We start from the raw sequence: 25,346 nt of genomic DNA, 5'->3' as shown, positions 1-25,346 counted from the left end.
TTATAAACTCAACATCCAAAACCACAAATAATCCAATTTAAAAAAAATGAGAAGACATAAACAGACATTTCTCCAAAGAAGACATCCAGATGGCCAACAGACACATGAAATAATGCTCAGCATCACTCATCATCAGGGAAATACAAATCAAAACTACAATGAGATATCACCTCGCACCTGTCAGAATGGCTGACATCAACAAGACAAGAAACAACAGGTGTTGGTGAGGCTGTCAAGAAAGGGGGAACCCCCTTGCACTGTTGGTGGGAATGCAAACTGGTGCAGCCACTGTGGAAAGCAGTATGGAGGTTCATCAAAATGTTAAAAATAGAACTACCTTATGATCCAGCAATCATACTCCTGGGTATTTACCCAAAGAATACAAAAACGCGAATTCAAAGGGATACCTGCACCCTATGTTTATAGCAGCATTATTTACAATAGCCAAGATATGGAAGCAGCTCAAGTGTCCATGGACAGATGAGTGGATAAAGAAGATGTGGTGGGTATATACAACAGGGCATCATTCAGCCATACAAAGGAGTGAAGTCTTGCCAATTGCAACAACATGGATGGAGCTGGCGAGTATAATGGTAAGTGAAATAAGTCAGTCATAATATACACTATATGATTTCACTCATATGTGGAATTTAAGAAACAAAACAAATGACCACAGGGAAGAGCGAGAGAGAGAGAATCCATGAAACAGACTCTTTAACGATAGAGAATGAACAGATGGTTACCAGAGGGGAGGCGGTGGGGGGATGGGTGAAATAGGTGATGGGGATCAAGGCGTGCACTTGTGATGAGCACTGGGTGATGTAGGGAAGTGCTGAATTACTCTATTGTATGCCTGGAATGAATACAACACTGTAGGTCGACTAATTGAAATTAAAATACGAACTTAAAAAAAAGTACAGCTAAAGCAAAAACAAAACAAAGGAAAAAAGAAACATTCATGGGATACCAGCTGTGAACGTAGCCCTGTGCTAAGTGCAGAAGGAGGGGGTGGGGTCCCACACTACGGAGGCTCACAGTCGGGCTGGGAAGATAACACCGGCATGCGTGGGAGGTGAAGCAGCAATGTAACACTCCTGCTGGAAATAATGGCGAGAATGAAGAAGATGAAGGTACTGATCAGTCTTCATACAGGCGCACCATCCTGCGGTTCACAGAGCATATCAATGGTGTTATCTTATTTGATACTCAAAACTATCAAAACCAGCCCACCAGTTCTACTAATGAGCAAACTGAGAGTCATAACTTCTCTGAGATCAGATAGGAAGAAAAGTAGCTGAGTTGGACGACTTTCGTTTGGCCCCAAGAATGCCACTGTCACCAAGATACCACAACTGTCTTCCTTTACGTTGCCATGAAACATTGCAAAATGCACATTAGCATTACGTAGTAACATAGGTAACTGCCGTGTGGGGAGTGGATGTAACGGGAGATCAGAGAGCAGGCAGGTCATGAGGCTGGTGGCCGTGGAGAAACAGGTAACTGGGCGGAGCTCAGAGGCTGTGCAGTACTTGGACATGTGAGCCGTGGAGATGAGAGGAGGACTGCCTCTCTGGCAAGAAGACGTGTGTAGGTAAGAAGAGAAGTGAGAGGGGCGCCTGGGTGGCTCAGTCGGTTAGGCGTCCGACTTGACTTCAGGTCACAATCTCACAGTTCATGAGTTTGAGCCCCACATCGGGCCCTGCACTGACAGCATGGAGCCTGCTTGGGATTGATTCTGTCTCCCTCTCTCTCTGCCCCTTCCCCTCCCCCACATTCTCTCTCTCTCTCTCTCTCTCTTTCTCTCTTTCTCTCTCAAAGTAAATAATTTTTTTTTTTTTAAAGAAGGGAAATGAGAGTTCAGCCAGATGCCAGAATGATCAGAATGGGGCTCCATAGTGGATCTCCTGGAGGAAAGGAGGAGCCGGGGAGGTTTCTTCCCAAGGCCTGGAGCGTTTTTTCTTGTGCCATAAATAGGAGGGTCCTGCCATTTTCACCTGGACATCCTGGCCTCCTTCAACCCCAGTTCCGTTTATAATCAAATCAAAGGGCTGTCTGCAGTCTTAGTCCAAAGACAGAGTCTGCCTCTTCCGATTTTTTTCTTTTAAAAATGTCAGCGTGCTGCTGAAACAGCAACAGTAGTGAGGCAATAGCAGCTCTCTGACTCACAAAGAGCACATCAAAGAAACAGCCATGATAAGGGGCCGGTAGGAATTGTGCGTGAGTCGAGTTTTCCTGACAGTCTTTGAGGCTTAGAGGCCCCTCTGGGCAGCTTCGGGGTGGAAAGAGGCATGTGGTTTTCAGAAATTAGGTGACTCACCACACAGGCGAGGTTTGGGAACAGAGATAGGGTCCTGGTCTTCTGTAACTCCCAGCCCAGAGCCCAGGCCTGGGGCCCTGTGTCACTGCACATCTCAGGTCTCCATTAAGCTGAGACTCAGCTGTCCATCCTCCCAGGCTTCTAGGCATCCATCCAGACATCCTCACATCCACATATCCATCTGTCCACCGTTTCATCTAGTTGTTCAACAAATACCGCGAGCACAGACTTTGTGCAGGTCCTGGGCTAGGTCTAGGAGGATACGGGGGTGGCTGAAACAGACAGAGTCCTGCCTCATGAGGCTGCTTGTGTATTGAGGGAGAGACTTTATTGAACAAGATAATACTATGTGGAACCAAATCGCTGCTGTGGTACGTACTGTGAAGGAAAATACAGGGTTTTTGGGGAGCAGGTGCACGATAGCAGAGCCTGACCTGGCCTGGGAGGATGGTCAGTGAAAGCAGGGCTAACTAAAAGATGTGGCTGAGAAGTGGACAATCAGCTCTTTAGTACCATCCCTGTCACCATCTCAATCTCTCTACTCCCCACTCCCCAAACACGTGGGCGCGTGCACACACACACACACAGCCCATGATGAATTAATGGAACAATCGTGGTCTTCTGAGTCTTATAGACGTGGTTTTAAATCCCATAATCTCAACTTCCTATCTCTGTGACTGAATGAATTCTTTACCCTCTCTGGCCCTCCGTTAGAATTCCAGAAGTCTTTCATGAAAACAGCAAAACTCTACACGGGGAGTGATACATCTTGTTCTAATCCCAGTCCTGCCACTGATAGCCATGGCATCTCTTTTGCCACTGTGAGCCTCGTTTTCCCCATCCACCCAGTGGTGGAGTTGAATGCAAGAGTCCTTCCAAGCTTTGAGTCTAGGATTCTGTAATTCCCCAGGAGGTGTGGCCCTGAGCAGGGCTGGTGCACCCTGTCCTTCTTTAGCCATACTCTTTCTGCTGGCTGGTTCCACGTGCCATGACTCCCACCTGCCCAAGTTCCTCCAGACAGAGCAGGGAGCAGAAACAAGAGCTCAGGCTAGTCCCACTGTGATCCCTGGGCATTAACATGGGGAATGTGCCTTTGGAAAGATGCACCTGGAGAAGGTAATGCTTGCCTCCACTGGGTCCCTCAATAACAGGGATCTCCGGGGCTTGGGAGGGAGAAATGTATGACTTCACCTCATTCTACACCCAAGAGGGAGCTGCTGATTCTGTGCATAGGCAGGGCACCAACACTTGGGCTGGGGGAGGAGGGATGGGATATGGGGTTGGAGAGGGAAGGGGTTGAGGGTGCCTTCTGCCTGGTGGAGCCTCCCACTGAGAGTGAGTAGACGGGCAGAGGTCCAAGCCTGTTTCCTGGTCCAGTGTCTGGGGATCAGCCAGTGTGGCCCAGATCTAAGGTCATCTTGTCCTAAATTCCCTCTGAGCTTTATTCAATTCCTTAATAGTTAAAGGTCTATTCAGATTTTCTATTTCTTTGTGATTCAGACTTGATACATCATGTGTTTCTGGGAATTTGTTTATTTCATCTAGGTTATGTGTTTGTGTGTAATTGCTCTGAGCCCTTTTTATTTCTATAGAATTGGGTGTAATGTTGCCACTTCCATTTATGGTTTTGGTCATTTGAATCTCCTGTCTTTTTTTTTCTTTGTCTATCGAAATGTTTGTTAATCTTGATCTTTTGGAAGAATCAACTTTTGGTTTTGTTGATTTTCTCTATTGTTTCTTTATTCTGTATTTTGTTGATCTCTGTTCTCACCTTTATTATTTCTTTCCTTCTGCTGGCTTTGGGTTTAGTTCTTTTTCTAGTTCCTTTCATTGTAGATTAGGTTGTTGATGGGATAGCTTTATTGTTTTTTAGTGTAAGCATTTATAGCTATAAATATCCCTCTTAGCACTGCTTCTGCCGTCTCCAATGTTTGGGTATGTTGTGTTTTCCATTTCATTTGTCTCTAAATATTTTCTAATTTTCCTTGTGATGTCTTCTTTGATCCATCAGTTGTATAAAAGTGTGTTGTTGAGTTTCCATAAGTTTGTGAATTTTTCCAGTTTTTTTTCTGTTCTTCAGCCCATTATGAAGATAGGTGGTATTGATGTCTGTCTTTATAAATCTATTGAGAATAATTTGTGGCCTAACATATGGTCTATCTTGGAACATGTTTCATGTGCACTTGAGGAGAACATGTGTTCTTGTTCAGTAGAGTGTTCTTTATGTCTGTTAGAGCTAATTGGTTTATTGTGTTGTTCACGTCCTGTTTCCTTATTTCTGTCTGGCTGTTCTATCTATTATTGAGAGTGGAGTATTGATGTGTCCAGTTATTGTTGTAGAACTCTCTATTTCTTAAAGTCTGTCCATTTTTTGGCTTCATATATTTTGATGGCTTATTATCAGGTCAATAAATATTTCTAATTGTTATATCTTCTTGATATATTGAAGATTTTATTAATATAGTCACTTTGTTCTCTTTTGGTTTGTTTGCATGGAATATATTTTTTCCATCCTTTCATTTTCAACCTATTTGTGTCTTTGGACATAAAGTGAAACTCCTGTAGACAGCATACTTTTGGACCATGTTTTTTAAATTCCTTCTTCCAGGGGCGCCTGGGTGGCGCAGTCGGTTAAGCGTCCGACTTCAGCCAGGTCACGATCTCGCGGTCCGTGAGTTCGAGCCCCGCGTCGGGCTCTGGGCTGATGGCTCAGAGCCTGGAGCCTGTTTCCGATTCTGTGTCTCCCTCTCTCTCTGCCCCTCCCCCGTTCATGCTCTGTCTCTCTCTGTCCCAAAAATAAATAAACGTTGAAAAAAAATTTTTTTAAATTCCTTCTTCCAATCCCTGTATTTTCATTGGCAAATTTAATCCATTTACATTTAATGGTATTACTAATAAGGAGACTTCTGTCATTTTGCTATTTGCTTTCTAAGCAGTTTATAGCTTTTTGTCCCCCCATTTCCTTCATTACTGTCTCGTGTTTATTTACTTTTTCTGTAGTGAAATGTTTTAATTGCTTTCTTATTTCCTTTTGTATATATGCTATACCTATTTTCCTTGCGATTACCCAAGAGATTAATTAACATTCTAGTGTTATAATATCCTAATTTTAATTGATGCAAGATTAACTTCAATAACATAAAAAATTTTACTTCTTTATAGCTCCATTCCTACTCCTTTCAGTTATTGATATCACAAAATTACATATTTATACTTTGTGTATCCCAAACAACAAACTAAAAGTTGTTTCTTCAGTGCATTAGTCTCTAAGCATAATATGGAGTTTTTAACCAAAATTAGGAAACATTTGCCTTTATTTATTTTATTTTTATTTATTTTAATTTTTTATTTGAGAGAGTGAGCACAAGTGGGGGAGAGGAGCACAAGGAGAGAGAGAGAGAGAGAGAGAGAATCCCAAGCAGGCTCCGAGAGTCCAACACAGGGCTCTATCCCACAACCCTGGGATCATGACCTGAGCTGAAATCAAGAGTCAGATGCTCAACCGACTGAGCCACCCAGGTGCCCCTAATATTTGCTTTTAGACTGTAATGTTTACAAAATGTTTTATTCTCTTAAATCATGTAGAAAACAAAAAGTTGTGTCACAAACTGTTGTTACAATAATACCTACTTTTAAATTGTCAATGTAGTTATCTTTATTGAGATCTTTATTTCTTCACCCAGTTTAGGATTATTATCTAGAGCCCTTTCATTTCAATCTGTAGGACTCCCTTGAACATTTCTTGCAGGGCAGGTCTGATAATAACAAACTGTATCAACTTTTGTTTATCTGAGAATGAAGATGTCTTAAGTTCTCCCTCACTTTAAATTTTTTTCTTTATTTTTGAGAGGCAGAGAGAGACAGAGCACAAGTGGGGGAGGGGCAGAGAGAGAGCGAGACATAGAACCCAAAGCAGGCTCCAGGCTCTGAGCTGTCAGCACAGAGCCTGATGTGGGGCCCAAACCCACAATCCGTGAGATCATGACCTGAGCTGAAGTTGGACGCTCAACTGACTGAGCCACCCAGGCGCCCCTCTCCCTCACTTTTAAAGGACAGTTTTGCTGGGTATAAGATTTTTGGTTGCTAGGCTTTTTCTTTTAGCACTTTGAATATATCATCCCACTGCCTCTGGCCTCCAAAGTCTCTGATAAAACTTATGCTGACAATCTTATTGAGGATCCTTTGTATGTGAGGAGTAGCTTCTCTTGCTGCTTTCTCTCTTTGTGTTTGTATTTTTGAGGATCCTTTGTATTTGTATTTGTATTTTCTCTCTTTGTATTTGTCTTTCAATATTTTTATTACAATATGTATTTGTGTGGGTCTCTTTGGGTTCGTCTTTGAGTGTGTTAAGCTTCTTAGATGTTTATATTCATGTCTTTCATCAGACTCAGCAGTTTCGAGCTTTTTTCCTTCAAATATTTCTGCCCCCTTTTTTCTCTCTTCTCCTTCTGGCATCTCCACACTGCATATGTTGGTGTGCTTAAAAGTGCTTAAAGTGCTTAAAAGCTTAAGGTACCTATAGGTACTTAACCTCTGTTAAGTTTACTTAAATATTTTTTCTCTCTGTTACATAGACTCAGTAATTTCAATCATTCTATCTTTAAGTTCATTGATCCTTTCTTCTACCTGCTCAAATATGCCTTTGGATCCTTCTAGTGAATTTTGCATTTCAGTTAATGTACTTTTTAGCTCTAAAATTTCTTTTTGGTTTCTTTTTAGGTTTTCTCTTTATTGATATTTCCGTTTTGTTCATACAGTTTTCTTGACTTTCTCTGTGTCTTCCTTTGGTTCTTTGAGCATCGTTAAGACATTTGTTTTAAAGTCTTTGTCTAGCAGGCCAGCCATCTGGCCTTTCTCAGTGACCGTTCTGTTGGCTTATTCTTTTTCCTTTTACCAAGCCATACTTTCCTACTTCTTTGCATGTTGTGTGATTTTGTTGTTGCTGTTGTTGTTGAAAACTGGACATTTAAATATAATAATGTTGCGGGGTGCCTGGGTGGCTCAGTCAGTTAAGCATCTGACTTTGGCTCAGGTCATGATCTTGCAGTTTGTGAGTTCAAGCCCTGCATTGGGGTCTGTGCTGACAGCTTGGAGCCTGGAGCCTGCTTTGGATTCTGTGTCTCCCTCTCTTTCTGCCCCTCCCTCTCTCACACTCTGTCTCTCTCAAAAAATAAATAAACATTGGGGTGACTGGGTGGCTCAGTTGGTTAAGCGACCGACTCTTGATTTCGGCTCATGTCATGATCTCACTGTTCGTGAGTTCAAGCCCCGCATTGGGCTCCGTGCTGACAGCACAGAGCCTGCGTGGGATTCTCTCTCTCCTTCTTTGCCCCTGTGCCCGTGCTCTCTCTCTCTCTCTCTCTCTCTCTCTCTCTCTCAAAATAAATAAATAAACTTAAAAAATAAATACATAAACATTAAACAATTTTTAAATATAGTAATGTTGTAACTCTGGAAGTCAGATCCCAGCCCTCTCCCCACCCCAGATTTACCATTTTTTTTTTTGTTTTTGTTTTGATTGTTAGGTTATTGTGTGTATTGAGGATCAGTCCGAGGTACAAACTTAAGGTTTTCTCAGGTCTTTTCTGAGCCTTTTCCTGGGTATGCTCAGTGAGTTTCTACCCTCCCCCATAAATGCAGTTGCTTTTGAATGTCCTAGTCTTTAAAATCTGGGAGTCTGCCATCCTTAGTTTTTACCAAAAGGGGGAGAAAGAAAAATAAAGGGAGGAGAAAAAAAGAGCGGGGCCTTTAAATCCCCTAGAAGCTGCTTCAGCTGGAAGGGAAGGGCAAAAAGGCCAGTTTTGTAGGATATGGGATTCTTGGTTGAGGACGGGGTACTTAGGGCCTGTCCTGACTCCCACAAGCTGTGCGCAGGCTGCTTCTGGAACATGTGCACAGCTGCCTGCCATGGGGCTGGGCATGGGCAAAGGGTAGCTGCTACTAAGTTAAGAGCTGAAATTGACCCAAATTACCATCCAAGCCTTCTCCTGGAACTTGAAAGCCTTCAATGGGCCTCCCTCCAAGTTCTAAAATAGTTACATTATACAGATTCTGCAATTGTTGTCTAAGGGGGGGAGACAGATTCCTGGGGCTCACTACTGCATCGTCTTCCCAGAATCCTCCTTGTATAACTGCATCATCTTCCCAGAGTCCTCCTTATATAACATATTTTAAAAAAATAAAATCATCTATGCTGTTTTTAACTTTCTTTCAACTAATCGAGTCAATAGCCATTTGTATCCTCAATATTTTATGGCAGGGTGATCTTGCATTATATGACTATATCCTAATTTATTTAACTATTATTTATTTAACTATTATTGGACATTTTAGCTGATTTCCACTTTTTCATCACTACAAACCACATTGCAATGAAATATATACATTTTATTTTCACCATGCATGCGTACATAAATTTATACATCCCTTTGCTCACTTGTCTGATTATTTCATGAGCAAAGAAGAAAGGGAGACTTTGAGTTACTCCTGGAAGAGTAAGGACAGTAACTACACAAAGGAGATAGGCCTTTCTAGGCAGAAGGGAGAGCTTCAGCAAAGAGCCAAGGGGCTGAAAGTGCATCTCATATTCAGAAGATGTTGAGAACTGTAAAGATATCCAGGCTTTGCTGTTTTCCAAGGTTCTCCCTGACAGCTCGAGCCCACAGTACAATATCCATACTCTTGGATGTCCTGGGCCATGCTACTCAGGCTTCCTCCTCATGGTCCAGCGGACTGCCCCAGAATCCTAGGCTACGTCCCACACAGTTGGCAACACACGGGCCAACTCCCCTAAAATACGAGGCAGCCACAAAAGGGTGGGAAATATTTTAAGGACAACCTCCTTATGTCTAATTCAGTGTGTAACAAAATACAAGGGTCGGAGGTCTCCCTTTCCCCTTTCTTTCTTTTTAATTTTTAAAGGAGCTATTTGAAGTCCCGGAAACCCTTTGAGGGTTTTTATTGCCCTTGTAGACCTAACAATAAAAGACTCTAAGAAGCAGAGCTCTTGGTAGTTCTGGGTGAAAAACCCAAGAACCAGAAAGAATCTAGTTACATGGAGGTTGAAAATCTCAGGATTTTGCAAATGGTTCAGGCTGGGGTTCCAGGTTAATGTTCTCGGGGGACACGTGGAAAAGTAGAGATTGTCTCTGTGCTGTGATTTATTATTTTTTTTTTAATTTTTTTTTCCAACGTTTATTTATTTTTGGGACAGAGAGAGACAGAGCATGAACAGGGGAGAGGCAGAGAGAGAGGGAGACACAGAATCGGAAACAGGCTCCAGGCTCTGAGCCATCAGCCCAGAGCCCGACGCGGGGCTCGAACTCACGGACCGCGAGATTGTGACCTGGCTGAAGTCGGACGCCCAACCGACTGCGCCACCCAGGCGCCCCTCTGTGCTGTGATTTATAGGGGGCACCAAGCCAACAGCTGCCTGCCTTCCCCACAAGACCAAAAATTCCCCATTATGATGTTGGGTAAAGACCGATAATAGAGAGGCACCGATGCCTTCCCCCACTCGAGCACACAGTCCTGTACTGGGGAGGACATGAAATTACAGCAGTGGCTCTCACTAAGGCCATATTGCCACCCAGGAGACACTTGGCAAAGTCGGGGGGCATTTTTGTCTGTCTGGAGGGGGTGGGGCTACTGGAGTCTAGTGGATAGAGGCCACGGGTGCTGCTAAACATCCTACAATGCACACGGCAGACCCCACAACAAAGAATCATCTAGCCCCAAATGTCAATAGTGCCGAGGTTGAGAAACCCTATGGGACAAAGGGATCCGTTTGGGGCATCTCCAGGAGCATCTGTCTTACTCCATGGCAAATAGAGTAAAACCTTGGATTGCGAGTAACTTGTTCTGCGGGTGTTCTGCGAGACGAGCAAACATTTCTACTACATTTCAACTTGATAAATGAGCGCTGGCTTGCAGTCTGAGTAGGACGTGATGCCGAACTTCACGTGATCACAACCGAGCCAATGGGTCTTGAAATTTGCTTTGATTGCGCAGGTGCTTTGGATTGTAAGCATGTTTCCCGAACGAAATATGCCCGTGGCCCGAGGTTTTACTGTAATTTAAAACGATTTCATATTAAAATAAGTACGCCTATGAAGGTGTAATAAGGCAGGACAGGTTTATTTCCTTCCCCTCCAACCCCACTCTCCCTCCACTCTCCCACCCCCCTCCCCTCTTCCTGGGGCATAAGACCCATCATAAACCTCATTGGGAGCCTGGCTGAGCCAGGATGAGGAGAAAGGCCATCTGTGATCTGTCTCACAGGGCTCCCTCTGGGGTGGTATCAGGAAGTGGGGAGCAGGTGTGCATGTGAAGGGAAGGGGGCAGTGCGGGCTGAGACAGGAGAGCCAGGTAACGGAGCATAGAGGCTGTGTGTGGGGCGAGAGCAGGCTCCATCTGGGCGGGAGCACAGGGAATGAATGAGAGGAAGGACAAGGGACTCTAACCCAGCAGACAGAAGTAGAGTGGTACTTGAGAGACCATGGTTAAGAAAGAAACTATCTGCCCTGACAAAAGATGGAGTTATTCCATAGCTCGCCTGGGAAACTTGTGAGACGTAACGGGTCGGGAACAGGAAGAATCATCCAGAGAGAGGCGGATAAAAAGAGGCTCCCCATGGAGTAACCCTTCTCTGCCTGCCCACCCTCACCCCTGGGGGCAGCCCGCCTGCCCGGTGACTTTCATGCCTCAGACTGGCCCAGCTTCCCAGCTCCTCTCCCGGCCAAATACCACTTAGAAGCTGCGCTGCCCTACTCAAGAACCATCGACGGCTCCCTATGGCTCGTCTCCTCACCCCCAAATGCCTCTCTCTCTGGCTTCCTAGCCCGACGGTTAATTCAAAGAGTATTTATTTTCAAATTCTGTGTTGAAATTGAAAAGGTAACACATGAATGTAATCGAATCACACACAGTACCGAAGTATAAATGACGAATTCCAGCTCGAGCTCACACCCTCATTCCCCGGGTCTCTCTCCCCAGGGACACCAGAAATAGGCTATCGTATCCAATGATATCTGTGCATGTGTTTTTTCTTCTTACAAGGATAGGATATTATGTAGTTTGCCCTTGACCTTGACTTCGGTGCTTAAAAATACATGTTTGAGATGATTCCTTTTCAGCAAGTAATCCGTCCTATGGATACCCCTCTGTCTAGGCAGACCCTTACTGAAGACCCGGCTTCTGATCTTTGGTAAGATAAACACCAATGCCATAAACACCCCTGTGCGCTCCCTCTTTTGCAGACGAGCAACGCACAACTCTGCCTGGGTATAAACTCCCAGGAGCAGAGCAGCCGGATCAAAGGGCGCACACATTTCCCTCTCTGAGAGACGTTACAAATCCCCCTCAGGGCCGGGCACAGCCCACAACCAGGAGTCTAGTCGTGCACCTCTCCCGGTTCTCAGCAAACGTTGTGATCTCTGCCAATCTGGTAAGTGAAAATCGCTCGGGTTTTAGTTTGCATTTCTTTGATTCTGATTAAGGCTGCGTACCTTTTCATCCATTTCAAAGTCGTCTGTATTCCTTTTGCTGTGAACTGGCTGCTTTCAAGCCCTTTGACGATTTCTTCGTATGGGTACAGAACAAATGTTTACAGACATCCCCTTACATGCCAGATAAGTGCGAGATGGCCTCTGCCCACCGCGTACACTTGGTCCTTGTCCTCTCTTATCGACTCTTATCACTTAGTCCCGCTCCCCCCTCCACCCTGACTCCAGTCCTGTCCTTGTCGCAGGCCGCGCCTGCACAAGGCAAGGCCGCGTGCTCGGCTCGTGTCATGACTACCTCGTTTTGTTTATGTCATCGTTCAATCTCGAAAACAATTCGTTATAAGAAGCGATACATGTTCTTGGTAGAGCGCGTAGATGATCTAGCAAAGTGTAAACACGAAAATATAAAAAAATCCCATGTGATTTCCAGACAAACACCTTCAGGTACTTCCTTCGATAACGTGCGTGTATGTGCCCTGCTTGTAAAACTGCAATCACACTCTACATAGTTTGGTTGCTGCCTTTTCTCCTTAATACTATGTCATTGCAAAATTATTCAAAATTTGTGAATAATTTATATTTATTGGTCAAAAATTTTTCTCCTATGACAATTCCAAAATTTATCTAACCAACCCCCTGTTTATGGATTTTTCCCCTCCCTCCCTCCCTCCTTCCCTCCATTCCTTCCTTCCTTCCTTCCTTCCTTCCTTCCTTCCTTCCTCCTTTCCTTCCTTCTCATTCCTTCTCTCCTTCCTTCCTCCCTTTTTTCCTTCTTTCCTTCCTTCCTCCCTTCCTTCCTTCCTTCTCATTCCTTCTCTCCTTCCTTCCTTCTCGTTCTTTCTCTTTCCTTCTTTCTCCTTCCTTCCTCTCTTCCTTCCTTCCTTCCTTCCTTCCTTTTTACTCCTTCATTTCTCCCTCCCTCCCATCCTTCCTTCCTTTCTCTTTATAAAAAATACTGTTTATATCAATTTCCTTCTGATGAATTCCTAGAAAATTCGGAATTCTGATGAATTCCTAGAAAAGCAATGACAATTACTAGAGGTGACCATTTTCGTGGTTCTTGATTTGGTGGATCGGCTCGTTCAAAACATATTTCACCTCCTTCTAGTATGTCTAGATAATGGACGGCTAAAAACCAAGACTCCATTACAGCGTGCATTCTAGATGCGATTTGGGCTCTGCTAATGAGATGAACTTCTTGGAGTGTGCTTCAAGGCTGAGTCACGAGGCGGGACAGCCAGTGGTATGGAGCATCTTTGCCACCCCAGATCAGGACGCAGGTGACCCAGTTCTGGAATCATGAGTTATGGTGACCGTTCCTTTCTGATCAAGGCAGACGCAGCCGCTCCGGTGACAGCCAGTTCTGGTCTGTGCTTCTGGGACATGTCCCTGGACGCCCAGCCCAGGGTGTGTTACTTCGACTTCCAGATGATTCTGGGAGCTATCTATTCTCCTTAATAAATCCATTTCTGCTTAAGCTAGCTGAATGGCTTCTAAGAACAACTAAGAACACTGACCAACAAAATCCCCATTTGGCAAAATGTCCTCCAGGAAGAAATTGTACCAATTTCTGGTCCTGCTAGGTGTGAGATGACACAACCCCAAGAGCGTTTAGGGAAAGTTTGATTCTCTCCTCAGGGGGTGTGGTCAGGGAAGGCATTTTTTTTTTTTAATGTTTGCTTATTTTGAGAGAGAGAGAGACTGAGAAAGCACGAGCAGGGGATAGGAGCAGAGGGAGCGAGAGAATCCCAAGCAGGCTCTACACTGTCAACACAGAGCTCCATGTGGGGCTCGATCTCATGAACCGTGAGATGATCGTGACCTGAGCAGAAATCAGGAGCCGGATGCCCAAGCGACCGAACCCCCCGGGCACTCCAGGGAAGTCGTTTCTAAAGAAGGAAGCTGAGAACCGGGATCCTGGCCCGGAAGATCAGTGTCTGTGCTTTGTATGCCGGGAACCGGGCCATGCTGTTGGCATCCGTTAATCTCACCATCCTTACAACTTCACGAGAGATGTGGAATCACCCCGGTTTCACAGAGGGAGACACTGAAACTCAGAGAGGTTGTTTGACTTGCCCAAGGACAGCTAATTCACACAGATCATGGGCTACAACCGCAGATGGGCTGGACCCCAGAGTCCACACTTGGCTCGTGGCCATGGGTCTACCTTGCTAGTCCATTCCTATGCCCAGGGTTATCTGCCGTGAGTAGACACTTGCTCCCGTCCCTGGCACCTCTCTGAGCCCGGGGCATCATGACAGCACCAGTGACACCGGGTTCGTCTGCTGCTGTTTCCTGGGACCCCCCCCTTCCATCAGTCCCCTCCGGAGCCTCGGGCAGATGCCCAGCCGACTGATGTCCAACAGGCACCCCTGATGTGCCAGGCACCGGTGCCCACTGCCCAGCGCTTCACCTGGTCCCATCTGCTCCTGCAAACATCCCTGAGAGGTAGCAGCACAATCCTTGTTTCACACGTTCAGAGAGCTTAGGTAATTCAACCAAGGCCACGTAGCTGGTAAATGTTGAAGTGCAGACACAAGCCAGCTCCGTTGGATTTGAGAGCCTGGGCTTAAAACGGGACCGCATTCCCCAAAGAACGGGAAAAATGTCACCTGAGTCACCCTAACCCCAAATCGATCAGCGGGAACATCCCTGTCGATGGGCGAATCGATGTCACTTTTTCCTGACGAGTTGCCCTGGGAAGGGCTCGGCATCTCTTCCGTGATGTTTCTGCTCAAAGCGCAGGGCCTGGGTCTGATCACATGGAAGCATCATAAGGCAAGGCCAAGGTGAGGGGCATTCTACAAAATACATGGCCTGCGCTCCTCCCAAATGTCAGGGTCACAAAAGACAGAAAAGCATGGGAGCCGTTCCAGACGAAGGAGACCTGACCATCGCGTGTGAGACCTGATTGGATCTCGGGCCAGAAAAACATTGCTCTAAAGGCCATGATACGTCAACTGGCATGAGAGTGTGTTGATGTGGTTGTATGAGAAAATGTCCTTGTTGCTCGAAAATGCATGCTGAGGTAGCTAAGGGGGAGGAGAATGGTCATGACATAGGAAGAGCGGTGTGTATAAATAGGTCAGTCAGTGTCTGCCATGTCACAGGTCCTCAATGAGTGGGGATCAGTTACCTTTCTTCCCCCAGTGAGGACCTGCCATGTGCCAGGCACGGACCTACCTACTTACCCAATGATGCCCATTTTACAGATGAAGAAACTGAGGCTTAGAGAACCAAAGTAACCCGCCCGGGGCACACAGCCGTTAGTGGTTGGGCAGGCAGAGGGGCAGCAGAGGAAGGGCATGGGTGAGTACGACACCCTCCGTGGCTGGTCCCAGACCGGTTCCCCTGAGCACTGAGCGGGGGGCAGAGATCCCAAGCCCTGGAGGCCACTTTGGGAGGATGCCCAGTGAGGGGACGGGATGTTGGGAGAGGAGCCCCAGGCCTCCCACGCCCTCAGCGCTAGGACACAGCCCCGATTGTGACAGGGCTGACAGAAAGGAGAAAAGAGGGCCAGTATCCAGGCCAGCAGGAGCTCAGAGCTACAGCTCTCCCGGGGGAATCACAAAGTCCCGTAACTGAATCGGAATCCCAGTTCCACCTGCCTTTAGTCAGAGCCCTCCGCTATGGTGACCAGTGTCCCAGTTAACCCTGACCCCCCGGGACCATCCGGGAGAAGGGTCTGCTAAATGAATTGGCAAACAGGAGTCAATACCTATAACATTAGGTAGCATCCCCTGATTTGATTTGATTTTTAATTTTTTTGATGTTTAGTTCTTTGAGAGGGAGGAAGAGAGAGAAGAGAGCAGGGGAGGGGCAGAGAGAGAGAGGGAGACACAGAATCCCAAGCAGGCTCCAGGCTCCGAGCTGTCAGCACAGAGCCCGATGTGGGGCTCGAACTCACGAACCGTGAGTCGTGACCTGAGCCGAAGTCGGACGCTTAACCGACTGAGCCACCCGGGCGCCCCAATAGCATCCCTTTATTTAACTGGCATCCCCGGGAGATCATGATGCCTGACTTCCAATGAATAAAGCTCTCATGGTAGAACTTGAGGCACAATGGTAGGCTCTGGGGGAGAAATGTTGACTTGGAACCAATGGAGAAGACACGCACACCCGTAGCCTGAAAAATCAGTTTCAGAAGACCTCACGCCACCCAGAGCAGTCTCCTTCCCCAGTCTGAAACTGGAATCCACGTAAAGTATCCCCACCAGTGGTCATCTGGTTTGGTTGCCTCGAGCGTCAGGGAGCTCATTATCTCATGAGGCAGTTTATTCCATCTTGGACAGCTGCTGGGTAGCTTCGTTGCATAATAGCTAGCATGATCCATTTTTTTCCAGGACTCCAGCTGGTCTCTCTGACGGTGGCTGGCTGGGGCTGACTGTGTTCCAGCTGGAACAGGTGTGCACTTCTCCCTGTGACAGCACAGAATCAGTCAGCGTTCCTCACACCCAAGGTCAAACATTTGTCGCCTCTCCATGGCAGCAGCAGTCGGCCTGCCTTATTTTTCCACATCGGAAGAATCCGATTATAGCAGTCCTCTTCTGGGGTTACATGTCATAGACTTCTCTGACATCAGGTTGTATTTAAAGGCTCGGCGCCGGGACTGTCCCCTGCCACACCCCACCGGCCTTGGCTGCTTCATTTTCCTATCAGTTCCTTTTGGTAACACGTAGGTCAGGCCCCCGAGTCTCAGTTGAGTGTTACACGCCGGGAATGGTGGCGACAGAGGTCTGTGACCTGGCCCTGCCCTGCAGAGGCTTACGGTGCTGTCTGGAAGGCACTGTGCCCACGAAAGAGACACCAAGCTAAGCACTCCTGATCTGCCTCACTCTACACGGGAGTGAATAACATGAAATACAATAGGGTCTGGTGCATCAACATTTGGTTCTGACAATGCCTTCTGGGATGGGGGAGGCGAGGCCGGCTATCACTGGCATGATCGGGGCATACTTCCTGGGGTTGGTGGCCTCTGGGTACGTTTTGAAGAATGGTTGGAAAGGGCTTTGCAAACCGAAGGGGTCCAGCCGCCATAACTAAAGAACGAGGGCTTAACCTCAATGGAAGTGCATTTCTCCTTCACGGAACCGTGGTGATATCTGAAGCAGTCCAGGGCCAGGATGGCAGTTTCAAGGGTTTGGAGACCCGAGATTCATCCGTTGTATTGCTCCGCTCTTGTCCATTGGCAACTTTTATCATATGGTCCAAGATGACCCAGCCCCTGCCACCATATGGGTTCAGCCGACGGAAAGAAAAGAAGAAAAGTGGAGGTTGAGTAAACACCAGTCCCATTAAGGCCAGACATGACCCAGACCTGGCACACACTATTTCCCTCATGTGTCACTGGTAGAGCATGGGCTCCGGGCCACACGGCCTCCGGCAAGGGGGCCTGGGGACCAGGGCCTTTAGTTCTATTATTAAAGGCCATGGGAAGAGCGGGTCCTTGAAGGGAACCAACAGTCTCTGCCAGAGGAGGGTCCCGGGCAGCAGGAGATGGGCGTGAACTTGGCCTGGGAGTGTGGGGAGGAAGAGTTGAGTCCTCGAGGCCCTCACACCGGGCGGCCCTGGGAGGAGAACTCTGGCGGATAGGTGGGAGGCGCGGGGCCTTACTTAGCAGGTAGGGTTCATCTGGCACCTCATCCTGAGGCCGCAGAGAATGTAAAGGGGCCTTGGTGAGCACGGGGATGAATTCACAGAATTCCACACCTGAGCTTTGTTCTATAAACAGACACGTTCCTGATAAATCAGAGCATTTACAATCGTCCCCTGTTTTATCTATCTATTTATTATTATTTTTTTAATGTTTAGTTTTTGAAGGAGGGAGAGAGACAGGGTGTGAGCAGGGGAGGGGCAGAGAGAGAGGGAGACACAGACTCTGAAGCAGGCTCCAGCCTCTGAGCTTGTCAGCACAGAGCCCGACGTGGGGTTCGAACCCACGAACCGCGAGATCATGACCTGAGCTGAAGTCAGACGCTTAACCGACTGAGCCACCCAGGCGCCCCTTTACTTATTTATTTTTAAATGTTTACTTATTGGTTTTGAGAGAGCACTCGTGTATGTGTGAGCGTGCGCGAGACCAGGGGAGGGGCAGAGAGGGAGTGGGAGAATTCCAAGCAGGTTCCTCACGGCCAACGCAGAGACTGACGGGGGCTCGAACTCACAGACTGTGAGATCATGACCTGAGCCGAAACCAAGAGTCTGATGCTTAACTGACTGAGCCCCCCAGGTGCCCCTGTCCCCTATTTTAAATTAGCCTAGAGGAGAGGGGCCAGCAGGGGGTTGCAACTTAAAGAAACCCAGTGGGTCATTTTGCAACTCGGAGAATCCTTGGGTCAAATGAAAGGTTACTTCTCCATTAACCTTTTCGCGGTAAATCCCTCATCGCATACACCTTTTTGGGTACAGGTTTGTATACCTGTGTAGTGACTTTGCCCGACTGGAAGGATCTGCTCACATCAACATCACGTGATCAGCAGACTATCCCCGTTTGAAAGGTGCCAAGACTCAGGCTTTTGTCTCCCCACCCCCCCCCCCACCGTGCCCCCTCCCAGAAAACAGGTGGGTGTCTCCAGCAAGACTTGCCCACACCTGACCCACCAGGGTGCCTCTCCCGCACCCCCTGTTCCTCTCTGGCAGTGTTCATCGGGCTGGAAAGGGTAGGAGGCTGAATGTCAGGGGACCCGCCCCAGGTAAAGTCTGGGATTCTCTGAACGAGTTGCTTCACGCCCCCTGTTGGGGTTTTTGCAGAGACAACACTCCTCTCCCCCTCCTGAGGTTCAGAACATATCAAGGGATGCCTGCAGGGCCACTCAGATAGAAACCAAAATGGCGGCTTTATTCTGGTAAGTGCTGCACCTGCAGATGGGGCTCGGGTCTGCGGGCAGACTTTCCCACCCAGGTGCAGACCCAATGGTTGACCGCAGACCCCCTCTCAGCAGCAGGCCCGAAGGCACCCTCCCCGCAGGCAGGCAGGTCCCCAGGAGGCGGCACCAGGAAGGGCGGGGCCATGGTTTCCGTTTCTGTCCGAGGTCACCATTCAGGTAAGCCTCGGATCCCTCCTAACGCGCTTCATGCCTCAGTTTCCCTACTTGTCGGACGGGATTGATGAAACCCACTGTCTGCCTCCAGTGGGGGCAGTGCCTTGAAAGGCAGATGGGGAAGTGCCTCGAAACACCGAACATGCAAAACTGGCTTATTTGGGGGTCCGTTCTCCTAGTTTTCTCACCGGCTTGGTGTCTGTGCTACACCACTCGTTCACCCGTTCCTTCAAGGAGTGCGTATGTTGGGTGTAAGCTGGGTGCTGAGAGAAGCAAGAGCAGATCTCCTGCTCAAGAAGGCAGAAGACTTGGGGCTCATCTGGCCCAAGTCCCTGCCTGCGGGTGAGGAAGCAGAGCTCAGATCGGGGAGGGGCCTCGCCCAAGAGCTGGGACAGCAGGGCTGCCGCCAAGCCTCCACTCTGCCCCAATATGTCCCGCCCCTGGCGATGTCGCCGCCTGCCTGACGCTTGAATGCTCTCTCCCCTCCTCGCTAGCTCTCCACACCGATTCCGTCTTGTCTTCGAGAAAACTCCAGACCCGTTTTCTCGGCGGAGTCGTTGTTTATTCTCGCCACCCCTTCCTTTCAGCTCACCAAACCCTTATTATCCTCTGTGCTCATCTCTGCACTTGACTTTCTCCTGTGGTTTTATGAGGCTGTGTGTCACCTCCTCACTTAACTGCCCCAGGCCCCTTGTCTTGGGCACAGGGCTGGACACACAGGAGGGGTCAGGGAGGGCACGAGGACTGACAGCCCGCCGGTGGATCTAGCCGGCCAGGGAAGGTGGCAGGCTGGCCATGATCTCATTTTCCCCTTTTGCTGACATGCTCCTAATTCGGCTTTATGAGATTTTTCTGGAGTGTCAGCTGTGCTGTTTTGAGCTGGACCGCGAAGGGCAGAATGTCCAGAGGCAAGGGGAATGGTATGTGGGAAGGGCTTGGCACAGGGAAGGGAGTCTGCAGTCCTTCCCAGCCTCCGGCAGGGTCTCAGAATGTTCTGGCCCACTTTGGAGTCTTAAAGGGACATGTCCAGGAAAAAAACACGGAACGCTCAGAGAGATTTGGGGAATGTGGACCATAGGGAGCACTTCACAAAAGGCCAAGGGTTAGGCCCTTCAAGGCAAATCACCTACAGACGGACGAGTCGTTGCTGGGGTCCAGATACTGGCAGTGCGCTCTCGGGGGATGCCATCTTGTCAACGGTGCGGCCACGACCCGCTTGGGGGATTCCCCACAAATGACTCAGCCACACTGGCCAGTGGTCCCTGCGTGGTCTCCGGAGGGCCACCGCTCTGTGCCTCAGATTCCTCATCTATCAAAACAGGATGCAGTTGAATTCTACTGCCGGTCATAAGTTAGTCCCGGGGGGGGGGGTTTATTTTTAACCTTGGATTGTTTCTATATTTAAGTGTTGGACTATTTTACATTAAAAACTGTATTTTATAGATGCTTTTAAAAAGCCAGAAGGTGCAGAAATCCTCGGCCTGCGGGACGATGATCGGTGTGGCAGTCACCCCCTCCCCCCACCCAGGTCCTGGCTCTCCTCTTCTGACACGACCTTGCGGGCCCCCCTCCCCCTCCCCGCCACTGAGGCATTCGGGTTTGTCCCCAACTCTTGCCCTGACCTGATCGCAGTCTTCCTGTAGTCCTTTCTGGCGAGAGCACTGGGGATTTGGAGTGGAAAGTGGGAAGGGAGGTCAGACGGAGCCGCAGGGTCCAGGAGAGCCGGCCCGGGTTCTAGCCCAGGCCCTGCCTACACTGACTCACTGGCCACCCCCTGGGGGAGCCGCCGCCCTCCCTCTCTGCCTTCATCTTCCTCATCTATTAAAAGAGGGAGTTGGTCATACCCATCAATAAGATCCTTTCAAGTTTTGGCATTCTGTGACCCTATGAAAATGCCATTTACCAGAAGCGAAATGGGCTGTGACTTCCATGTTGAGGAATCTGGCTGTCCCGCCCGTGCAGGCGCCATGGGTGCGAGGGGGGAGAGAGAGAAGAAGGGACGGACGGGTGGCTCAGGGGATCCTCGCTGTGATCTCCGAGCAAGTCTGTGGCTCAGGCAGGCCTTCTCCAGCGGCCGGTGGAGTGAGAGGCAGCCCGGTCTCCCGGAATTCCTTCCAGGTCGAGGTCCTGAAATTCCCCCAGCCCCACCCTTTCCAGAAGCCCGAGGCTCTGGGATAAAGCTGAGGGTGTACAAACCAAGCATTCACAAGAGTGGACCCACAGCCAAATTCTTGGCTACTCCGTGCCAACAGAGACTTCCAGACGGAGCCCTGGGGCGAGGGCAGAGTGCTGGGTCACAGCGCTCAGCGGGAGAAGCCCGCTCTGGGGTGGCGAGGCCTCTGTGTCCCCTCCAGCTCTTTCCTGACGGGCCATTACTTAGTTGTCTGGGCCTCAGTTTCTCTGTCTGTCAAACAGGCTGGAAACAAACAAACAAAAAGTAAGCCTGTTCTCTCTGTCTTCTAGAGAGAAAAACGTTAGAAAGCAGAGGCCAGATTCTTGGAGAAGAGATGAATGCCGTCCCCCCACCCCCTCACCGCCGCCCCAGGGGACCCGTGGCGGTTTCTCAGGGTCCTCTCTGAGGTTTATGTGTGACAGTTTCTCTGGGATGTTCCCACTTGCCCGGTACCATCGGGGGCCTGCCTGGCTCAGCCCGGGGCAGGCAGGCGCCACACCGCTGAGCCCCTAGTCGGAATGGCTTCCCAGGAGGCACCATCCGGGGACCCGCACCCTTTCAGCTGCCAACTGCATGCCCTCTTTCACAGCCCTCTCTGCCTCAGGACTCCTCAGCAAGAGAGGCCCTTCCTCATCAGCAGGGCAAGGGGCCTCCTGGTTGGGGGAGGGCCCCACAGGAGCACAGAATCCTGGGAGGACTCAAGGTAAGGGCCCTCAGATGCAGGGACTCCTGGCCTCCGCTGTTCCCTCTCTAGCCTGCCTCGAGGCTGAGTGCCAGGGAGTTAGGGTCCAAGGGACTGAGTCCTCCAGCCTCAAAGGAATCAGAGGTGGCCCCTGTCCCCTTCCGCTCTGCACCCCCACCCCCCGTGGTTCAAGATCGCCCCCTTGGTCCCTCAGCCCCGGAGATGACCAGGGATAAATCGTGCACACGTCATTCCTTCCCCACCCACGGTTATCTGGAGGCAGCATCCCTCTGCTAGGGAATCAGAGGTGCCGTGATACCCTTTCTCTAAGGTTCTGTGAAGCCATAGAGCAGTGCACAGGGGCTGGCCGGGCCTGAGCAGGAGACCTGGGAGGTGTGAGGCCCTGGCGGCCGGCCTCAGGCCCACCTCCTGGGTGAATGCCCAGAGCCCTGTCAGGCAGCTGGACTAGCCTGTCCCACGTGGGGCTGGGGGGCCACAGGTGACTGCGAGAAGCGGTCGGCCAGGAGACGTGAGTCCCACTGGGCAGGTTCTGGTCCCAGGCCCGGATTTCCCTGTAGGTGGACACTATCTCCCCGAGTCTCGGCTGCAGGGGGAGACAGCGGTCAGGGAGATGGGGCTTTGCCAAGGGCTTGCATGAGCATTAGCGTAAGGAAACCTCGGAGCGCCCTGGGAAGGTGGGGGCTGCTCCCAGTTCACCCAGTTGCCCGCACACGGTCCGTAGGAGTGGAGCTGAGACTCACAGACCCGGCTCTTCTCTGGCCAAACCCGCGCTCTTCCCAAGACCCCATAATCAGAGAGGTTCAGCTTCCGTGTGCAGTGCGGGTGAAAAACAGAGTAACTTATTGATGAATGTCTTCATTACTTATTGATAGCCCGCCTACTTCCAAAGAATCGTCAACCAACTTGCAATATGGAGCTTCGATACGGTCTGAAAATGACGTAACCCACGCTCAGAGTCTTGGTAACAAGAAAGCGGAGGCCAGGGGTGGGAACTGAGAAAGGCCGAAAGGCGAGTTGCCACGGGGAGCCCTCCCGGGTGCCCGACATCATAGAAGGTTCTGCGCGACGTGCGAAATAGTTTGATGCCCTCTCCGAGCTAATGAACAACTGGATGGTCCCAGTTACATAATAGTCACGATTCACTGAACGCTTACTTTGGCCAGACGTTATTCTGAGCACTTTGCTTTTGTTTTTTTGTTTTTTGGGTTTTGTTTTTAGATAAATTTTTATCTTGGAGTAATTTTAAGATTCACAGAAAAGTTGCAAAGGGAGGACAGGGTTCCCCTGGCCCTCACTCAATTTCTCATAACGCTAGCGTCTTCCGGCACCGAGACGTGTTGGTCGCAACCGAGATATTAACGCCCAGTGTATTATTATCAGCTAAACGACAGACTTTATTGGGAGTTCCCGGTTTTTCCACCAATGTCTTCTTTTCTGTTTCAGGATAAAATCCAAGCTATCACGTCGCGTGCGAAAGCTTTTCACCTCCTTTTCTTTTTTTCCCTCCCTCCCTCCCTCCTTCCCTTCCTTCCTTAATTCTCCTCCTCCTTCCTTTTCTCCTCCCCCTCCCCCTCCCCCTCTTTCTCCTCCTGCTCCTTCTCCTTCTTTTAATCCTCACTGTAATGAGAAACGGAAGCATAAAAAGGCATTTTCTGCCCGTTCAAGGCCACACGGCTGAGAAGTAGCATTGCTGAGTTTATATCCAGTCAGCAGCGTTCCTGGGAAAGACGAAGGAGAGGAGACAGAGGGGGAGGGGTGGGAGAGGGGGAGGGAGGAGGGAGAGGAGATGGGGGAGGGGAGGAGGAGGGTTAACAGGTGGGGAAAGACCAGACACAGGAGGGTCTGGGAGAGAAAGCACTTCCTGGCCAGTGCTGGTGACACATTTTTTTTTTAACAGAGGGAAAAGAGAAAGGTGCTGCCCCAGGATTTATGCCTCAATATTCACTCCTTCTCCCTCTCCCTTGCTGCCTCTCCCGCCACCGGCGGGGGAAATTTTTGTGGGGAAGATCTAAAGTTTAACCTGTTCTCCAGACCACCCCTCTGCTTGGGACGAAGGCTCCTTTCTTCCGGCTATTGCTTTCTTTTCGTCATGGGTAAGCCCCACCTGTTGGTTGGTTGGTTTGTTTGTTTTTAAATTTTTTTTTTTCAACGTTTATTTATTTTTGGGACAGAGAGAGACAGAGCATGAACGGGGGAGGGGCAGAGAGAGAGGGAGACACAGAATCGGAAACAGGCTCCAGGCTCTGAGCCATCAGCCCAGAGCCCGACGCGGGGCTCGAACTCACGGACCGCGAGATCGTGACCTGGCTGAAGTCGGACGCTTAACCGACTGCGCCACCCAGGCGCCCCGGTTTGTTTGTTTTTAATATAGTTGATTGTCAAATTGGCTTCCATACAACACCCAGTGCTCATCCCAACAGGTGCCCTCCTCCATGCCCGTCGCCCGCTTTCCCCTCTCCCCCGCCCCCGAGTCCCCTTCAGTTTGTTCTCTGTGTGTACGAGTCTCTCATGGTTTGCCTCCCTCCCTCCCCTTTTGTAACTTTTTTTGTTTGTTTGTTTGTTCCAATTAGGGAAAGAGCCTAAATGGCCATCAACGGATGAATGGAGAAAGAAGGCGTGGTTTGCATGGGATACTACGTGGCAATGAGAAAGAATGAAATATGGCTTTTTGTAGCCGTGTAGACGGAACTGGAGAGGGTGATGCTAAGTGAAATAAGTCAGGCAGAGAAAGACAGATACGTTTCCACTCCTACGTGGAAGTTGAGGAACGAGACAGAAGAACACAGGGGGAGGGAAGGGGAACAACGTGGTACCTGTTTATGTAGGAAAATGTGGCTAAAATATTCATATATGATCCAGAAGGCTGTCTGTGACCCATCATGCCACATAGCATGCCTTTTCACAGAAAGGAAATGTCATTTTACTGCATGGACTCTGGCGTCCGCTAAGTGGCTTTTCCTACCCAGCGATGTATCCTGAACATCGTTTTTATGCCCAGGTGTAGGTTTTTGTGACATGAAGTCCAAAAGAATTCTGTTGTAGAGACGGACCACAGGTGACGGAGCCAATCTCCCTTTGTTGGACAAGTATGTTCTTTCTAATTCCTAGGAGTATTCCTGAGTTCAGATATTTGTGTCCAGTCTTTATCATTCCACTGGGACGGACTCACAGACACAGAATTGCTGAGTTCAGAGGCCAGCACCTGGTCAGAGTTGTGCGGCCCCTGCCACCTTGCTCTCCAGAGAGGAGGTTCTCTGTGTCCGTCCACACAGAGGGGCTGCTGGTCTACACAGCAGCCCGCTTCCCTACAGGCTCTCCCCACAGAATAGTCATCTTTTTTTTTTAATTCTCTTTTAATGTTTAATTTTATTTTTGAGACAGAGGGAGACAGAGCGAGAGCAGGGGAGGGGCAGAGAGAGAGGGAGACGCAGAATCGGAAACAGGTTCCAGGCTCCGAGCGGTCAGCCCAGAGCCCGACGCGGGGGCTCGAACCCACGAACCGTGAGATCGTGACCTGAGCCGAAGTCGGACGCCCGACCGACTGAGCCACCCAGGCGCCCCTAGAATAGTCACCTTTGCCAAAGGCATACCACTGTTTGGTGTGCATTTT

At 49.1% G+C, this 25,346-nt stretch overlaps 1 long non-coding RNA gene across 1 annotated transcript; it reads left to right on the top strand.

The window, feature by feature from the left end:
• The first annotated feature begins 740 nt into the window (after nt 1-740).
• Nucleotides 741-22,990, top strand: LOC123582793. Its single transcript, XR_006704560.1, has 3 exons — nt 741-1,591; nt 11,575-11,762; nt 22,609-22,990. It is a non-coding gene; the product is annotated as an uncharacterized LOC123582793 (long non-coding RNA).
• The last annotated feature ends 2,356 nt before the right edge of the window (nt 22,991-25,346 follow it).

The sequence above is a fragment of the Leopardus geoffroyi genome, chromosome B3 (genome assembly GCF_018350155.1).
Source record: "Leopardus geoffroyi isolate Oge1 chromosome B3, O.geoffroyi_Oge1_pat1.0, whole genome shotgun sequence".
Lineage (NCBI taxonomy): Eukaryota > Metazoa > Chordata > Mammalia > Carnivora > Felidae > Leopardus > Leopardus geoffroyi.
The sequence above is the reverse complement of the archived record's forward strand: the minus strand, read 5'-3'. Positions and strand labels throughout refer to the sequence as shown.